Source organism: Oryx dammah, unplaced genomic scaffold (genome assembly GCF_014754425.2).
Source record: "Oryx dammah isolate SB20612 unplaced genomic scaffold, SCBI_Odam_1.1 HiC_scaffold_3, whole genome shotgun sequence".
Taxonomy (NCBI): domain Eukaryota; kingdom Metazoa; phylum Chordata; class Mammalia; order Artiodactyla; family Bovidae; genus Oryx; species Oryx dammah.
The window spans coordinates 4,001,966-4,021,445 of record NW_024070187.1 but is presented as its reverse complement, the minus strand read 5'-3'; the positions used below and the strand labels follow the sequence as shown (position 1 = coordinate 4,021,445).

At 39.6% G+C, this 19,480-nt stretch overlaps 1 pseudogene; it reads left to right on the top strand.

Annotated features, from left to right (window-relative positions):
* The first annotated feature begins 16,176 nt into the window (after positions 1-16,176).
* Positions 16,177-19,233, top strand: LOC120861668 (annotated as a pseudogene).
* Positions 19,234-19,480: the final 247 nt, after the last annotated feature.

Sequence of the window (19,480 nt, the reverse complement as noted above, 5' to 3'; positions counted from 1 at the left end):
CTATAGTTATAACAATAAGTAGAAAAATACATTGATTTATCCTCTTTCAGTTATTTAACATCAAACTGAAAAATAAATATTTTTTAGAAAATTTTAAAGCAAAACACTCACACATCAAATAATAATTTATTTGTTCTTTCACCTAAATTTCTATGGCTTCCTGACTTTATTTTCCATACTGTGACTTCCATATAAATCCAAAAATTTGAAACAACTGAGTAGATTTTGAGTTGAAGGCAAAATGCAGTAAAATAAACCAACTAAAAGAATATTCAGAAGTCAGGCTGGGTTCAATGCATGGGCCACACAGTAAAAAGTCAACAAAGCAGGAATATCTCTCTTTTCATGTAATAATCACCACAGAAAAATTAAAAATGCTGTGAAGACTTTGATGTCCTAACAAGAAAGATACCTTATATCTTTCTGAGATCAATGTAGTGTTTAAATAACTGAATTGAACTGAACTAAATAAAAGAATAAATTTAATCAAAAAAGGAGTTGGCAAATTATTCATCTCTGAATAACAAAACAAAAAGCCTATTCTGAATTCCACCCATCTCCTTTATCCCATTTCAATTTTTTTCCTTATAAGTACCAAGTAAAGCCTAAAGACAAGGCTGCCCTTCCATCTCTCAACATACCCAGCTCTCCCCAACCTTATGAGTTTCCCATACACATTGCAACTACTCACTACAACACTTCACCCCATTACTTCCTTTAGCTGGATCTTATGCAACTGAGCTGAGCACCAAAGAATTGATGCTTTTGAACTGTGTGTTGGAGGAGACTCTTGAGAGTCCCTTGGACTGAAAGATGATCAAACCAGCCAATCCTAAAGGAAATCATTCTTAAATATTCATTGGATGGACTGATGTCAAAGCTGAAGCTCCAATACTTTGGCCACCTGATGTGAAAAACTGGCATCACCGACTTGACATCAGTTTGAGCAAGCTCCAGGGGTTGGTGATGGATAGGGAGGCCTGGTGTGTTGCAGTCCAAGGGATCACACAGAGTGACTGAACTGATACTGATATGCAACTTTCAGATCACACCATAGGTATTATTTCCTCAAAAACCTTTCATTTCTTCCCCCAAGTAATTTGTTTCCCTATCAATAACCTCAGATATACAGATGACACCACCCTTATGGCAGAAAGTGAAGAGGACCTAAAAAGCATCTTGATGAAAGTGAAAGAGGAGAGTGAAAAAGTTGGCTTAAAGCTCAACATTCAGAAAACGAAGATCATGGCATCCGGTCCCATCACTTCATGGGAAATAGATGGGAAAACTGTGGAAACAGCGTCAGACTTTATTTTGGGGGGCTCCAAAGTCACTGCAGATGGTGACTGCAGCCATGAAATTAAAAGATGCTCACTCCTTATAAGAAAAGTTTTGACCAACCTAGATAGCATGTTGAAGAGCAGAGACACTACTTTGCCAACAAAGGTCCGTCTAGTCAAGGCTATGGTTTTTCCAGTGGTCATGTATGGATGTGAGAATTGGACTGTGAAGAAAGCTGAGCGCCAAAGAATTGATGCTTTTGAACTGTGGTATTGGAGGAAACTCTTGAGAGTCCCTTGGACTGCAAGAAGATCCAACCAGTCCATTCTGAAGGAGATCAGCCCTGGGATTTCTTTGGAAGGAATGATGCTAAAGCTGAAACTCCAGTACTTTGGCCACCTCATGAGAAGAGTTGACTCATTGGAAAAGACTTTGATGTTGGGAGGGATTGGGGGCAGGAGGAGAAGGGGACAGCAGAGGATGAGATGGCTGCATGGCATCACTGACTCGATGGGTGAATCTGAGTGAACTCTGGGAGTTGGTGATGGACAGGGAGGCCTGGCATGCTGCAGTTCATGGGGTCACTAAGAGTAGGACACGACTGAGCGACTGAACTGAACTGATCCTCTTCCTACCTCTCAAAACACCTTATGTTTTACTTCACAGGACATAGCACAATTTGTAATAAAACATTCTCAAACACTTATTTATCAACTGTGGCCCCCACTGGATTATAAACCTTACATGGGTAGGAATGAGTATGGTTTAGTCCTGGCATGGACAACAGCTAGCTCAGTGCCTGGAACATGGTGGGCAGGAATACTTATTCATAGACCAAGTACAGTATTCACAAATAAATATAGTACTTTTCACAGAAGACCATAATCAGAGGCAGAGGATTATCTCCTGTGTTGAAAGGTTTTGAAGAAAAAAATCAAGGAGAAAAAAAAATGGAAGCCCCACAACTATTACTGGCGTACAAAACTGAGCAAGAGATCCAGGGAAGCCACTAGAAGACATGACTGGGAGTCAGATGACCTCAGATTCACAGCTTCAGATCCATGGCCCAGTCACTTAGCAGCCATGGAGACTTCGAGAAAGGAACAACCTCTCTTAATCTCAAATCTGAAATCAGGAAAGGGGAATACTATGTAACATCTAAACAGAAGAGGCTCTCTGGCATCTCCCCTCTCATTTTTCGGATGTAACTTGCCACAGTATAGTTTAACAGCCCTAAAGCTTTTAAGGTCATAGAAATCATACACAGGCACACACAAAACAATTTTTTTAAAAAAATCTCAGGAGTTTTACTTGATTATTACCAGCCCCTGGCTTTATTTTAGATAGCTAAATTACCCATTTGGGTACCTCTTAAGATCTCTGAATATTGAACTTCCCATTTCATCCTTCCATGTTATGTGGTAAGACTCTCATATGGAAACAAAGAAAGTTATATTAGTACCAAGAAAAACATAATCTCTTATTATGTAGAATTATTAAAGTGGAACTAGGTACATGAGATTTTGCTCCCCAGGAAATCAAGAGAATGATTTAATTTTGAAAACATATTTTGCCCTTTCTAATTAAAATTTCAGATCGCACGTTTCTGATGAGGTATGCTTATGCAGTATTTGTGCTTGAGTTCTTCCTGTGTTTTAATTACCAGGCAATTATTGAAAGCTGCATTAGCTAGAGCCCATTTAATATGTCATAAATAGAGCTATATACTGCCATTTCACTCTATATTTCACACACCACCATCAGTTACCCCCTGAAGTCTAAAAGAATCTAATTTCTTCCAATAGTTCTTAGAGAAAGAACACATTATAATATAAACCTACAAATTTGGAGTCAGAAAGTCTGGGTTTGAATCCCAGCTTTGTTATTTACTAACTATCCCATTTTGGGCTAGACCACATGCTGTTTCTGAATCTCAGTTATCTCAACTTTAAATGAAGGGCTCTGGAGTAGAGAAACTCTCAGTGTGAAAGTCGCTCAGTCATGTCCAACTCTTTGCGATCCCATGGACTGCAGTCTGTCAGGCTCCTCTGTCCATGGAATTCTCCAGGCAAGAATAATGGAGTGGGTTGCCTTTTCCTTCCAGGGGATCTTCCCAACCCAGGGACCAAACCCGGTTTCCCACGTTACAGGCAGATTCTTTACCATCTGAGCCCCTAGGAAGCCCATAGATAAACTCCAAAACCCACTGTAATTCTAAAAGTGTAACATAGCCGACCAATTGTAAGTGCTCAATAAGTATTTTGCCATGGGTTTATGGGGGGTTCAGGAGGTGTTTTTATTGAATTACAGTTGATTTACAATGTTGAGTTAATTTCTGATGTACAGAAAAATTATTCAGTTATACCTACATACACATTTATCACAGGATATTGAAATATATATATATATATAGTTCCTTGTGCTATAAAATAGGACCTTGTTGTTTATCCATTCTGTATATAATAGTTGCATCTGCTGGTCCCAAATTACCAATCTAACTCCCCACTCCTTGACAACCACAAGTCTGTGAGTCTGTTTCTGTTTTGTGCTTGCGTGCACTTAGTTGCTCAGTCATGTCTGACTCTTTGTGACCCCATGGACTGTAGCCTGCCAGGTTCCTCTGTCCATGGGGATTCTCCAGACAAGAATACTGGAGCAGGTTGCCACGCCCTCCTCCAGGGGATCTTCCCAGCCCAGGGATCGAACCCAGGTCTCCTGCATTGCAGGTGGATTCTTTACCATCTGAGCCATCATTTGTGTCATATTTTAGATTCCATACTTAAGTGATATCATATGGTATTTGTGTTTCTTGCCTTGGGTTTTTATTGTATCTGAATTTAAAACTCAGAGGGAAGAATAAAAATGGGAGCATAGGAGGTGGTCAGTAGCAATTTACCCTCAACATGGTCTAAACTAGCCCTCCTTGTTTCTGACGAAGCAGTGTGAAACAGCTGGCACTTCTGGAATGGGATGACCGCCTCCATTCTCCCTTCTGCTTCTAGACAGGATAGCATTTAAACCACCCCCAGAGTGCCATGCTTATTCTCAAGAGCTCAACAATGGAATGTATTCCATCCATTTCTTTCTTTTTTAATTTAAATTTATTTATTTTAATTGGAGGCTAATTGCTTTACAATATTGTATTGGTTCTGCCACATATCAACATGAATCCGCCACGGGTGTACACTTCAAGCACTAGCTCCCGTGCACTAGAGCTGTCCTTTTCAGAAAGTGCTATTTTATTTTTAAGTTAATTCGACGTCTATGTTCATGTAAAGAAAAAGGGCTTGTGTACTCATAGGAGTGAGCGTCTGATGATTTTAGAAAGTAGTGTTGCAGTAGGGGTCCTGAACATGCCTAGATTCGGCCTCACTAATCACCTCCTGTTTTATTCAGGACTCTTTCCAGAGAAGTGACAGAAAGCCAACTCAAATTACTGAAAGAAAAAAAAAAGTAGGAACATGCTTTTATAATGGAAAATCCAGGAATTTTTCTACATTCAGGCACAGTAAGAACAGACACTCAAAACAGTGTCCTTGAAAAGTCTCTTTCTCTTTTCACTCTTTCTTCTGCTTCCTTCTGTGTTAATGGCAGTCTCTTCAGAAAGTGCTTTTCTTCAACTCCTGACCTCAGAAAGATAGGGCCACTTCTCTCTTCTCAACCTTCTCATGAGACCCAGTGACAACTATCCCTTACTCCACTTTTTTTTTTTTTTTACTTTATTTTGCTTTACAATACTGTATTGGTTTTGCCATACATTGACATGAATCACACTTCTTTACACACAATTTCCAATGAAGAGAGGAAGATGCAAGAAATAGTAGCCAAATGGGAAACTAAATGGCCCCTCTCCCCACAATCAATCAAGATATAACTCTCTGCTGACACGTGACAGCTGTAGGCTACAGCTTAGTCCTGGAGACCTTATTAAGGTTTCCTGCTTTCTCTTCTTCCAACTGAAGATGGTGGATTCTGAAAAGCCAGCCCTGGCTTATTGAGCCAATCAATTTCAGAGACAGAAGAGGGAGAGGAGAAAACTTAAGCCTACTTCATAAATGGAAAGATGGTGCACAGGGACCCTACCAATTACAAGGTGAGCCCCGAGGAACAACCCCCTCAGCTCTCCATTCACCTGTTGGGAAAAAGGTGAGTAGCACTGACTGGGACCTGGCAAAAAAATGCCCCATAAACATTTATGCCCATCTCTGGGGGTTCAGCATGGTTCTCACACACAAATAAGATATCCAAATTTGAACTGCTTGAGGTTACACAGTAAGAAGAGGAGCGGAGGGAATTCCTTTTCTGCAGAAAAGAATTGTGAGCTGGCCAAGCTGGAGGGGCTCCCTTCCACCAACACTTCCCACCAAGTGAAGCCTGTTTGTCCTAGGGCTACATCCAGCCACAGTCTGCTTCCCACTTGGTTATAACCCGACCTTCAAGAGAAGCCAATTTGTCCTCTGGAGCCTGTGCTCTGTGATTGCCACCCGCGGCCACTGCCAACCACTTAATCGTGTTTTGATTTTGTTCTCTGGCTTCAGGAAGGGTATTTCCATTTCAATAAGTCAACTGGCAGATCTGCATTTTCTCACTGTTTGGAATCTAGAATATAACTATTTCAAGTGTATCTATGAAATGCACATTTCTTAATATACTTTTCATTTCTTACACTTTTTTTTTTCTTAATTTTCAAGCTATAATTTCTGTACCCACTTGCTCCACTTCACAACCTGACCTCTCCCATCTCTGTGACCATGAGGCCATGGATCAATGACAATTCCCTGTGGAGGTTTCTTCAAACCCACGCCTGGTCCTCGCCCTCTCTGCTTTTCAGAGTAGCTAGATGCCATTCATCCAATGTGAACTCTCTAGATTTCTCTTTCCTTTGTCTCAAAGTTTAATTAACATTCTCTCTGCATCCTCTCTCCATTCTGCTTGAAAGGGGCCCTATTTCAAGGCTGATGATCCTCTTGTGTTCTTGATCTCAAGCCCCCAATTTGTTCCTGCCCTCTCTTTTCTGCCTTCCATCTGGATATTTCCCTCAGCCCAGAAATATGCTTGTCTCTCCATTTAAAAAAGTAAACAATTCAATAAATACAAACTGAACATTTTCCCTCAGATATTACTTTTCCATCAAGCAATCATTTCCTCTCTTTCCTGTAAGTCTTAGATTGGTTAATAGCTGAGTCTTCCTTTGCTCTTGACCAATTCTCACCTCCGGTTTGCTCCTCATTGTTGTAACTTAACTTCCATAAATCTACTGTCTTTTAACTCCACTCCTCAGCTCACCTTTCATTCTAGTTAACTCTCATGAGGATAGAGATCTTGTGACCATTTTATCCCAGCATTTCTCACATCTAATACAAATTTTATGCTCAGTTAATATTTGTTTAGTTAAATGGAAACAATGTCAGATTTCATTTTCTTGGGCTCCAAAATCACTGCAGATGATGAATGCAGCCATGAAATTAAAAGACGCTTGCTCCTTGGAAGAAAAGCTATGGCAAACCTAGACAGCAGATTAAAATCAGAGATATCATTTTGCCAACAAAGGTCCATCTAGTCAAGGCTATGGTTTCTCCAGTAGTCATGTATGGATGTGAGAACTGGACCATAAAGAAGGTTGAGTACCAAAGGATTGATGTTTTCAAACTGTGTTGCTGGAGAAGACTCTCAAGAGTTCCTTGGACAGAAAGGAGGTCATATCAGTCAGTCCCATAGGAAATCAACCCTGAATATTCACTGAAAGGGCAGATGCTGAAGCTGAAGCTCCAGTACTTTGAAGCAAAGAGTTGACTCACTGGAAAAGACCCTGATGCTGGGAAAGATTGAGAGCAGGAGGAAAAGGCGGCAACAGAGGATGAGATGGTTGGAAGGCATCACTGACTCAATGGACATGAGTTTGAGCAAACTCCAAGAGATAGTGAAGGACAGAGAAGCCTAGCATGCTGCAGTTTATAGGGTGGCAGAGTCGGACATGACTTATCAACTGAACAACAACAAAGATGAAGATGGCAATGAAGGAGGTGTGAATTTGAGGCCATAAGAGCACATGAAAGGGCTTCCCAGGTGGCGCTAGTGGTAAAAAAACAAAAACAAAACAAACAAACAAAAAAAAAAACCCTTCTGCCAGCACAGGATACGTAAGAGATTATAGGTTCAATCCCTACGTCAGGAAGGTCCCCTGGATAAGGGAATGGCAACCCACCCCTGTATTCTTGCCTGAGGAATCCCACAGACAGAGGAGCCCATGGTGGGCTACAGTCCTGAGGATTGCACAGAGTCAGACACGACTGAAGGAACCTAGCATGAGCACATGAAAAAACTCACAGTCTAGTGTGTTAAAATTGGAAAAATTGTCTTGAGGAAGATAGTCACTGGAAGTGTTTCAAAGGATTTCATCTCTGATGTGAGTCTTGAAGGTAGAGTACTAATTAGGTAAAGAAATGATTAGAATACAGAAATACAGAGAGGAGAATTCAGCACAATGTACGACAGGGACTTTCTAAGAGGCAAGAATTTGTGATTCAAATCTGAAATACCCAACGTGTCTTGCTCTATGTTCTCTAATGGAAAATCTTTACATCCCTCTAACATCACACACATTTATATCTATTACACAAGGCTATCCAGCGGTGATCTATAATATCAAAAATAGCTGGTACATGTTGAGTATATACTAAATGCCCAATATGGCTCTAAATGCCTTTCTTCTTAATTAATTCTCAGGAAAATCCTTTTAAGTATGAATTATTATTCCTCTCACTTTATAGTTGAGGAAACTAAGGTCCAGAAGGAATTTGGACCTGAGATATAGTTCTCTAGTCAGAGGTTATGCTCTCATTCATCATACGGTATGGTCTCCTTTTTGGCTTAAAATATTTTGCCTTCACCTTCATCCTTGTGGGATTTATGTAACTTTCGTATTTGCTCATCAGATAATGTAAATAAAGACCCAAGACATATCCTTTGTGCTAAGCTATCCAAAACTTCTGTCCCTAACTGAAATTTTTAAAGGCTCATGAGAGGGGGAAACAGTGGAAACAGTGTCAGACTTTATTTTTCTGGGCTCCAAAATCACTGTGGATGGTGACTGCAGCCATGAAATTAAAAGACACTTACTCCTTGGAAGAAAAGTTATGACCAACCTAGACAGCATATTAAAAAGCAGAGACATTACTTTGCCAACAAAGGTCTGTCTAGTCAAGGCTTTGGTTTTTCCAGTAGTCGTGTATGGATGTGAGTTAGACTGTGAAGAAAGCTGAGTGCCGAAGAATTGATGCTTTTGAATTGTGGTGTTGGAGAAGACTCTTGAGAGTCCCTTGGACTGCAAGACGATCCAACCAGTCCATTCTAAAGGAGATCAGTCCTGGGTGTTCATTGGAAGGAATGATGCTAAAGCTGAAACTCCAGTATTTTGGCCACCTCATGTGAAGAGTTGACTCATTGGAAAAGACTCTGATGCTGGGAGGGATTGGGGGCAGGACAAAAAGGGGACAACAGAGGATGAGATGGCATACGTCCATACATGACCACTGGAAAAACCGTAGCCTTGACTAGACGGACCTTAGTTGGCAAAGTAATGTCTCTGCTTTCGAATATGCTGTCTAGGTTGACCATAACTTTTCTTCCAAGGAGTAAGCGTCTTTTAATTTCATGGCTTCTGTCACCATCTGCAGTGATTTTGGAGCCCCCCAAAATAAAGTCTGACACTGTTTCCACTGTTTCCCCATCTATTTCCCATGAAGTGATGGGACCGGATGCCATGATCTACGTTTTCTGAATGTTGAGCTTAAGCCAACTTTTTCACTCTCCTCTTTCACTTTCATCAAGAGGCTTTTTAGTTCCTCTTCACTTTCTGCCATAAGGGTGGTGTCATCTGCATATCTGAGGTTATTGATATTTCTCCTAAGGCAGAAATGGTGAATTGGTTTATACACGATCTGATTAGTGACAGAAACGGGTTTCCTAACCTCCTAACTCCAATGCCAATGTTTTTTCTGCAACTGAATACTTGTCTACTCAAAGGTTACAGTTTCACAAAATTTGATCCTATGAGAAACTACGGTTATTGTCATTTTCTCCTTTTTGTTACCAGAAATTTCTTATGATCCTTTAAAAACTTAAAAGGAACCAATGACATGATGGTGGCTGGGGAGGAGGTGGATGGGATCAGTGAAAGAGAACAGCCTCGGGTAAAGAAAAGCATTTACCACTGATACCATTTAGAATTGTCAGCACGTGGTAATAATAAAAGCAAGTGCATGTTTTGGTCAGTTTTATTACCATTTTCCAATTTAAAACAACACACTGTCTTATTGCCAACACATGGGGTGGCAATTCAAAACTGTGTCAGTAGCAGAACATGTTTCTCTGGGCTCTGGAAAGCACAAAAAGGACAAAAGAAGCAAATACATTCAAGCAGTAAATTACACCAAATGTAAAATGATCTCCACTTCCCAATAAGTAGACCCTACAAATAAAAAATTTTGGCTCCCTTGACAATAGAATATTTTAGGACTGTAGATGAAACAGTAAGATCACTCCATAAAAGTAGAATTTATTCATTTTGTTACATATGTATTTTAAAATATTTGTGTCAGTTCAGTTCAGTCGCTTAGTCATGTCCAACTCTTTGTGACCCCATGGACCACAGCACACCAGGCCTCCCTGTCCATCACCAGCTCCTGGAGCTTGCTCAACTTCATGTCCACTGAGTCACTGATGCCATCTAATCATCTCATTCTCTGTCCTCCCCCTTCTCCTGCCTTCAATCTTTCCCAGCATCAGTGTCTTTTCCAATGAGTCAGCTCTTTGCATCAGGTGGCCAAAGTGTTGGATCTTCAGCATCAATCCTTCCAATGAATATTCAGGACTGATTTCTTTTAGGACAGACTGGTTGTATCTCCTTGCTATCCAAGGGACCCTCAAGAGTCTTCTGAAAAACCACAGTTCAAAAGCATCAATTCTTCACTGCTCAGCTTTCTTTATGGTCCACTCTCACATCCATACATGTGTATGATGTAAAATGACAATAAACATGGCAATTTTAAAACACTGAATTTTCCCCCATCCTTACACTGCACAAAACTATTTATTCAACCTCTTCACATGCAACCTTGATAGCACTGCCTCCCTAATCACTAGAACCACTGAACAGTTTCCACAGTATGTCATCTTCCTTTCCTTCTAAATTACTACATATTTCATATTTTCTTTGAATCTCTGTAGGAAGCTATCTCCAGAACTTTTACACAAGACAAAATTAGTCATTCCCATAAGCTCTAAAAAGTTTGTTTAAATTGGAGTATAATTGCTTTACAATGTTGTATTAGTTTCTCCTGTACAACAACATGAATCAGACATCAGTTTAGTTCAGTTCAGTCACTCAATCATGTCTGGCTCTTTGAGACCCCATGAACCACAGTACACCAGGCCTCCCTGTCCATCACCAATTCCTGGACTTCACTCAAACTCATATCCATTGAGTCGGTGATGCCATCCAGCCATCTCATCCTCTGTCGTCCCTTTCTCCTCTTGCCCTCAATCTTTCCCAGTATCAGGAAATGAGTCAGCTCTTCACATGAGGTGGCCGAAGTATTGGAGCTTCATCTTCAACATCAGTCCCTCCAATAAATACACAGGACTGATCTCCTTTAGGATGGACTGGTTGGATCTCCTTGCAGTCCAAGGGACTCGCAAGAGTCTCTCCAACACCACAGTTCAAAAGCATCAATTCTTTGGCGCTCAGCTTTCTTCACAGTCCAACTCTCACATCCATAAATGACTACTGGAAAAACCATAGCCTTGACTAAACGGACCTTTGTTGACAAAGTAATGTCTCTGATTTTTAATATGCTGTCTAGGTTGGTCATAACTTTCCTTCCAAGGAGCAAGCGTCTTTTAATTTCATGGCTGCAGTCACCATCCACAGTGATTTTGGAGCCCAGAAAAATAAAGTCTGACACTGTTTCCACTGTTTCCCATCTATTTGCCAAGAAGTGATGGGACCGGATGCCATGATCTTTGTTTTCTGAATGTTGAGCTTTAAGCCAACTTTTCACTATCCTCTTTCACTTTCATCGAGAGGCTCTTTAGTTCCTCTTTACTTTCTGCCATAAAGGTGGTGTAATCTGCATATCTGAGGTTATCGATATTTCTCCTGGCAATCTTGATTCCAGCTTGTGCTTCCTCCAGCCCAGTGTTTCTCATGATGTACTCTGCATAGAAGTTAAATAAGCAGGATGACAATATACAGCCTTGACATACTCCTTTTCCTATTTGGAACCAGTCTGTTGTTCCATGTCCAGTTCTAACTGTTGCTTCCTGACCTAACATACAGGTTTTTCAAGAGGCAGGTCAGGCGGTCTGGTATTCCCATCTCTTTCAGAATTTTCCACAGTTTATTGTGATCCACACAGTCAAAGGCTTTGGCATAGTCAATAAAGCAGAAAGAGATGTTTTTCTGGAACTCTCTTGTTTTTTTAATGATCCAGCAGATGTTGGCAATTTGATCTCTGGTTCCTCTGCCTTTTCTAAAACCAGCTTGAACATCTATTCCTGCCCACTTAAACCTCCCTCCCACCCCCACCATCCCACCCCTCTACATCATGACAGAGCACTGAACTGAGCTCCCTGTGTTATACAGCAGCTTCCTACTAGTTATCTGTTTTACAAATAGTCGTATACATATGTCAGTGCTATTATTTCAATTTTTCCCACCCTCTCCTCCTTCCCTCTGCTGTGTCCACAAGTCTATATATCTGTCCTGCAAATAGGTTTATTAGTACCATTTTTCTAGATTCCATATGTATGTGATAATATACAATATTTGCTGGGGTTTTTTTCTGATTTAATTCTCTCTGTATGACACACTCTAGGTTCATCCACAAAACTACAAATGACCCAATATCATTCTTTTTCATGGCTAAATAACATCCCTGTTAAATGCCCAATATATTCTTTATCCATTTATCTGCCAATGGACATTTAGGTTGTTTCCATGTCCTAGTTATTGTAAATAGTGCTGCAATGAACACTGGGGTACATGTGTCTTTTTGAATTATGATTTTCTCAGGGTATGTGACCTGTAGTGGGAATGCTGGGTCATATGGTAGTTTTATTCCAAGTTTCTTAAGGAATCTCCATACTGTTCTCCACAGCAGTGTATCAGTCTACATTCTCATCAACAGTACAAGAAAGATCCTGTTTCTCGACATCTTCTCCAGCATTTATTGTTTGTACTTATGTCATGGTTAAGCGGAGATTACACCAAGGATGCAACGAATCTTCAATATATGCAAATAAATCAATGTAATAAAACCATTTTAACAAATTGAAAGATAAAAAATATGATAATTTCAATAGAGGCAGCAAACTCTTTTGACAAAATTCAACACCTATTTATGATAAAAGCTCTAAAAAGTTTGGGCATAGAAGGAACTTACCTCAACATAATAAAGGCCATATATGATAAACCCACATTGAAAATTATTCTCAATTGTAAAAACCTGAAAGTATTTCCTCTAAGATCACAAACAAGACAAGGCTGCTAACTCTCAATATTATTTGGCATAGGTCTGGAAGTCCATAGTTCTGGAAGTTCACGGCAATCAGAGAAGAAAAAGAAATAAGAGGAATCCAGATTGGAAAAGAAGAAGTATAACTGTTATTGTTTGCAGATGACATGATACTATACACAGAAAATTCTAAAGATGGCATCAGAAAACTACTAGAGCTAACCAATGAATTCAATAAAGTCACAGGATACAAAATTAATACACAGAAATAAATCTGTTGCATTCCTATATACTAACAGTAACAAATAAAAAAAGAGAAATTAAGGAATAATCCCTTTCAACACATCAAAAAGAATAAAATACTTAGAAATAAATATACCTAGGGAGAAAAAAGATCTGTATGCAGGAAACAGTGAAAGAAATCAAAGACAACACAAACAGATGAAGAGGTATACCCTGTCTTTGGATTGGAAGAATCAATATTGTGAAAATAACTATACTACCCAAAGCAATCTACAGATTTAATGCAATTCCTATCAAATTACCAGTAGAATTTTTCACAGAAATTGAATAAAAATTTTACAATTTTAATGAAAACACAAAAGACCCCAAATAGCCAAAGCAATCTTGAGGAAAAAAAAAAAATGGAGCTGGAGGAATCAACCTTCCTGACTTCAGACTATACTACAGAGCTACGATAATCAAGACAGTGTGGTACTGGCACAAAAACAGAAATATAAATCAATGGAATAGGATAGATAGCCTAGAAATGAACCCACACACCTATAGACACCTTACTTTTGACAAAGGAGGCAAGAATATACAATGGAGAAAATAGAGCCTCTTCAATAAATGGTGCTGGGAAAACTGGACATTTATATGTAAAAGAATGAAATTAGAAGACTTCCTAACACCATACACAAAAATAAATTCAAAATGGATTAAAGACTTAAATGTGAGGCCAGAAACTATAAAGCTCTTAGCAGAAAACATAGGTAGTACACTCTTTGACATAAATTGCAGCAAGATCTTTTTTGACCCACCTGCTGAAGTAATGGTAGTAAAAACAAACAGGACCTAATTAAACTTTAAAACTTTTGCACAGCAAAAGAAACCATAAACAAGATGCAAAGACAGCCTTTAGAGTAGGAGAAAATATCTGAAAGTAAAGTAGCTGACAAAGGATTAATCTCCAAAATATACAAGCAGCACATGCAGTTCAATATATTAAAAAAAAAATTTAGTTAGAGAAAGGCAAGCCCATAAACTTTTAAATAGTGACTTTCATTTTGTTTTGTTTTTAGTTTATACTGTAGTTGATATTTTTTTGCTGGAAGGTTTTACTGTATTGCTTTTTAAAGTGACCTTTGAATGGCTTGTTTTAAGCAATATCCAACCTTGAAATTGTGAGATTAGACTCCAAGGAATAATTACTAAATCCTTGAATATCATGCCTCCATTTTAACCTAATCTGTAAATGACCTCACCTTATCTTTGGGCATAGAAGTTAAATAATTCAGTCTCAAGCTGGCATTAAGAAGAAAGCAATGACACACAGTGCTGTGGAAGAACATAAGATCTCTCTGCTTTCACTTTAAGAGTATTAACAGTAAATTTGATAAGAAAGATTGTTGACTAATAAATGAAAACAAATCCAAATACCTGTAGAATAGACTATGCTGTGAAAACTTTGTTGATTAAATTATTTACTTTTAATTTTTAGGCTAGGCAGAGTATTAGAATTTTTAAAAGTGAGAGAAATGTAACTCTTATCTTTAGCCTTCTGTGGCACCTTGGGCAAATCAACTAGACTTGTTGGGTTTATTTTCTTACTGTAAAATGAGATGCTTAAATCCCAGGTTCCTATAAAATTCTATGAAGATGACATTTTAAAAAGTTATGTGAGAAAAACATCTGAATTTAACTATCTGTCAAAAGACATATTCAGAGTACATGAACCATCTAAAAAGCCAAAAAAAAAAAAAAAAAGAGGTGGGGGGAGCAATTCATATTTTTAACAATAGGTAAAGACTTGAAAAGGCACTTCAGAAGAAAAAGACATTCATATTTCCAATAAGCACACAAAAAGATGCTCATCTTTGGTCATAAGAAATGCAAACTGAAAATGCAATGTGGTAACACTACATCCCACTAGGATGATTTTTTTTTTAATTACCAAGTATTTGCAAAGACATAGAGCAAATAGAACTAATGAGAATGTAGAGTGGTACAGCCATTTCATAAAACTGTCAATATGTGCTAAATCTGAACATGATCCAGCACTTCCACTCTTAGATGTATGTCAACAACATAAAATATTCATAGAAGCTTTACACATAACAGACAAATCTAGAAACAACCTCAATGTCCATCAGTAGTAGAATGAGTAAACTAATTGTAATGTTATATACTGAAACTTATATACAATTATGAAAAAGACTGAATTACTGCTACATTCAACAGCATGCATGAATCTCAGAGACATTAACAATGTGCAAAAGAAGCCAGACACAAAAGAATATTTTATTTACATGCAGTTCAAAGACAAGCAAAATTAATCCTTGGTGACAGAAATCAAAATAGTGGTTACCTTTGGGAGCAGAATACTGATTGTGAGGCTGAGAATGTTTTAAATTTTGATTTAGGTTGTAGTTGTATGGTTTTATTCATTTATAAAAATGCATTAAGCTTTATTATACCTATTGTTAATTTAAAATAGATTTATAAAAGTTTATCATTTTACAGTATTATATGATGTCATATGAATTAGAAGATGATTGCTGCTTGGCGGGAAAGCTATGACAAACCTAGATGATGTGTTAGAAAGCAAAGACATCACTTTGCCAACAAAAGCCCATATAGCCAAGGCTGTGGTCTTTCAGTAGTCATGTACAGAAAGAGCTGGACCATAAAGAAGGTAGAATACTGAAGAACTGATGCTTTCAAACTGTGGTGCTGGAGAAGACTCAAGAGTCCCTTGGACAGCAAGGAGATCAATCTTGAAAGAAATCAACCCTGAATACACACTGGAAGGACTGATGCTGAAGATGGAGCTTCAATACTTTGGCTACCTGATGTGAACAGCCTACTCACTGGAAAAGACTCTGATGCTGGGAAAGATTGAAGGAAGAAGGAGAAGAGGGCAACAGAGGATGAGATGGTTAGATGGCATCACTAGTTCAATGGACACGAGCTTGGGAAAACTCTGGAAGATGGAGAGAGACAGGGAAGCCTGGCATGCTGCAGACCAGGGGGTCTCGAAGAGTCAGACACAACTTGGCAACTGAACAATAACATGATGTCAAAAAAATTCACTCCCCAAATTTTTATGATTGAAAAAAGATAGATCTGAAGTTTGCTAACTAATTCAGTAAGGATCATGTCTGCAAATCAAGATTCCCAACCCAGAGAAAATAGCCCCATTGGGATAAAGCCCTAAGGCATCATCAAGAGTAACAAGAAAGAGACTGGTGACAACTTTGATGACATGAACCTCTCTGAGTGCCTCCTTCGTGACATCTACACCTATGATTTTGAGACAACTGCCATCCAGCACTGAAACATTCTTCATTGTATCAAGGACTATGATGTGACTGCTCAAGCCCAATCTGGGATTGGTAAAATGGCAACCTTTGCCATATCAATTCTGCAACAGAATGAATTTGATCTAAAGACCACCAGGCCTTGGTCCTAGCAGCCATTCAGAGTTGGCTCAGCAGATACAGAAGGAAGTCACGGCATTAGGAGATTATATGGGTGCCCTCTGCCATGCCTCCATTGGGGGTACTGCGAGTACTAATGTGTGTGCTGAGGGGCAGAATTTATAGGTAGAAGCTCTCATTTCACTGTGGGTACCCTAGGCCATAGGTTTGATATGCTTAACAAGAGACACCTTTCTCTCAAACACATCAAGATATTTATACCAGATGAAGCTGATGAAATGATTAACGACCAGAATATCTATTCAGTTCAGTTCAGTCACTCAGTCGTGTCTGACTATTTGCAACCACATGAATCGCAGCACGCCAGGCTTCCCTGTTCATCACCATCTCCCGGAGTTCACTCAGACTCATGTCCATCGAGTCTGTGATGCCATCCAGCCATCTCATCCTCTGTCGTCCCCTTCTCCTCCTGCCCCTAATCTCTCCCAGCATTAAAGTCTTTTCCAATGAGTCAACACTTTGTATGAGGTGTCCAAAGTACTGGAGCTTCAGCTTTAGCATCATTCCTTCCAAAGAAATTCCAGGGCTGATCTCCTTCAGAATGGACTAGTTGGATCTCCTTGTAGTCCAAGGGACTCTCAAGAGTCTTCTCCAACACCATAGTTCAAATGCATCAATTCTTCAGTGCTCAGCCTTCTTCACAGTCCAACTCTCACATCTATACATGACCACAGGAAAAACCATAGCCTTGACTAGACGGACCTTAGTCGGCAAAGTAATGGCTCTGCTTTTGAATATGCTATCTAGGTCGGTCATAACTTTTCTTCCAAGGAGTAAGCGTCTTTTAATTTCATGGCTGCAGTCACCATCTGCAGTGATTTTGGAGCCCCACAAAATAAAGTCTAACACTGTTTCTACTGTTTCCCCATCTATTTCCCATGAAGTGATGGGACCGGATGCCATGATCTTCGTTTTCTGAATGTTGAGCTTTAAGCCAACTTTTTCACTCTCCTCTTTCACTTTCATCAAGAGGCTTTTTAGCTCCTCTTCACTTTCTGCCATAAGGGTGGTGTCATCTGCATATCTGAGGTTATTGATATTTCTCCTGGCAATCTTGATTCCAGCTTGTGTTTCTTCCAGTTCAGCGTTTCTCATGATGTACTCTGCATAGAAGTTAAATAAGCAGGGTGACAATATACAGCCTTGATGTACTCCTTTTCCTATTTGGAACCAGTCTGTTCCATGTCCAGTGCTAACTGTTGCTTCCTGACCTGCATACAGATTTCTCAAGAGGCAGGTTAGGTGGTCTGGTATTCCGATCTCTTTCAGAATTTTCCATAGTTTATTGTGATCCACACAGTCAAAGGCTTTGGCATAGTCAATAAAGCAGAAATAGATGTGTTTCTGGAACTCTCTTGCTTTTTCCATGATCCAGCAGATGCTGGCAATTTGATCTCTGGTTCCTCTGCCTTTTCTAAAACCAGCTTGAATATCAGGAAGTTCACGGTTCACATATTGCTGAAGCCTGGCTTGGAGAATTTTGAGCATTACTTTACTAGCATGTGAGATGAGTGCACTGTGCGGTAGTTTGAGCATTCTTTGGCATTGCCTTTCTTTGGGATTGGAATGAACACTGACCTTTTCCAGTCCTGTGGCCACTGCTGAGTTTTCCAAATTTGCTGGCATATTGAGTGCAGCACTTTCAAAGCATCATCTTTCAGGATTTGAAATAGCTCAACTGGAATTCCATCACCTCCACTAGCTTTGTTCGTAGTGATGCTTTCTAAGGCCCACTTGACTTCACATTCCAAGATGTCTGGCTCTAGATTAGTGATCACATCATCATGATTATCTTGGTCGTGAAGATCTTTTTTGTACAGTTCTTCCATGTATTCTTGCCACCTCTTCTTAATATCTTCTGCTTCTGTTAGGTCCATACCATTTCTGCCCTTTATCGAGCCCATCTTTGCATGAAATGTTCCCTTGGTATCTCTAATTTTCTTGAAGAGATCTCTAGTCTTTCCCATTCTGTTGTTTGCCTCTATTTCTTTGCATTGATCACTGAAGATGGCTTTCTTACCTCTTCTTGCTATTCTTTGGAATTCTGCATTCATATGCTTATATCTTTCCTTTTCTCCTTTGCTTTTCATGTCTCTTCTTTTCACAGCTATTCCTATTCCAAAAGATTAATAGCAAAACCCAGGTGGTTCTGCTGTCAGCCACAATGCCTTCCAATGTGCTTGAAGTGACCAAGAAGTTCATGAGGGACTCAATTAAAATTCTTGTCAAGAAAGAAGAGTTGACCCTGGAGGGTATCCACCAATTCCACATCAATGCAGAATGAGAAAAGTCGAAATCAGACTCACTGTGTGACTTAAACAAAACCTTGACCATTACACAGGCAGTCATCTTCAACACCTGAAGGAAGGCCTACTGGTCCACTAAGAAGATGCAATCCTGAGACTTCACTGTCTCTGTCATGGGCAGAGATATGAACCAAAAAATGAGATGTAATCATGAGGGAGTTCCCCTCTGGCTCTAGCAGAGTATTGATTACCATTGACCTACTGGCTAGAGGTATCAATGTGCGGCAGGTTTCCTTATTCATAAACTATGACCTTCCCACCAACAGGAAAAAGTACGTCCATATAATCAGTCATGGTGAACATTTTGGTTGTGGTAGTGTGGCTATTAACATGGTGACAGGCCTTGGAGACAACTTCTGCAACACCTCCAATGAAGAGCTGCCCCTCAGTGTAGCTGACTGCATCTGACAGCAGCTGTTCTACTATCTAGCCCCAGACAGGAATCTACCTTGGCGGACCAAGGAGCAGTAAGAAGGGGGAGGAAGGGAGCCAAGGGCCAGACATCTTGCCTTTTATTTTTTCCTTGAATAAATGTTGCTTTTTGAGACAAAAGAAGGAACCGTGAATATTCTGGAAAACCATTTCTTTGGGAGTAGGCCCCAAAACACTAATCACTTTCCCTAACCTAGTCAGCCTCTGAACTCTGGAGGCTCTC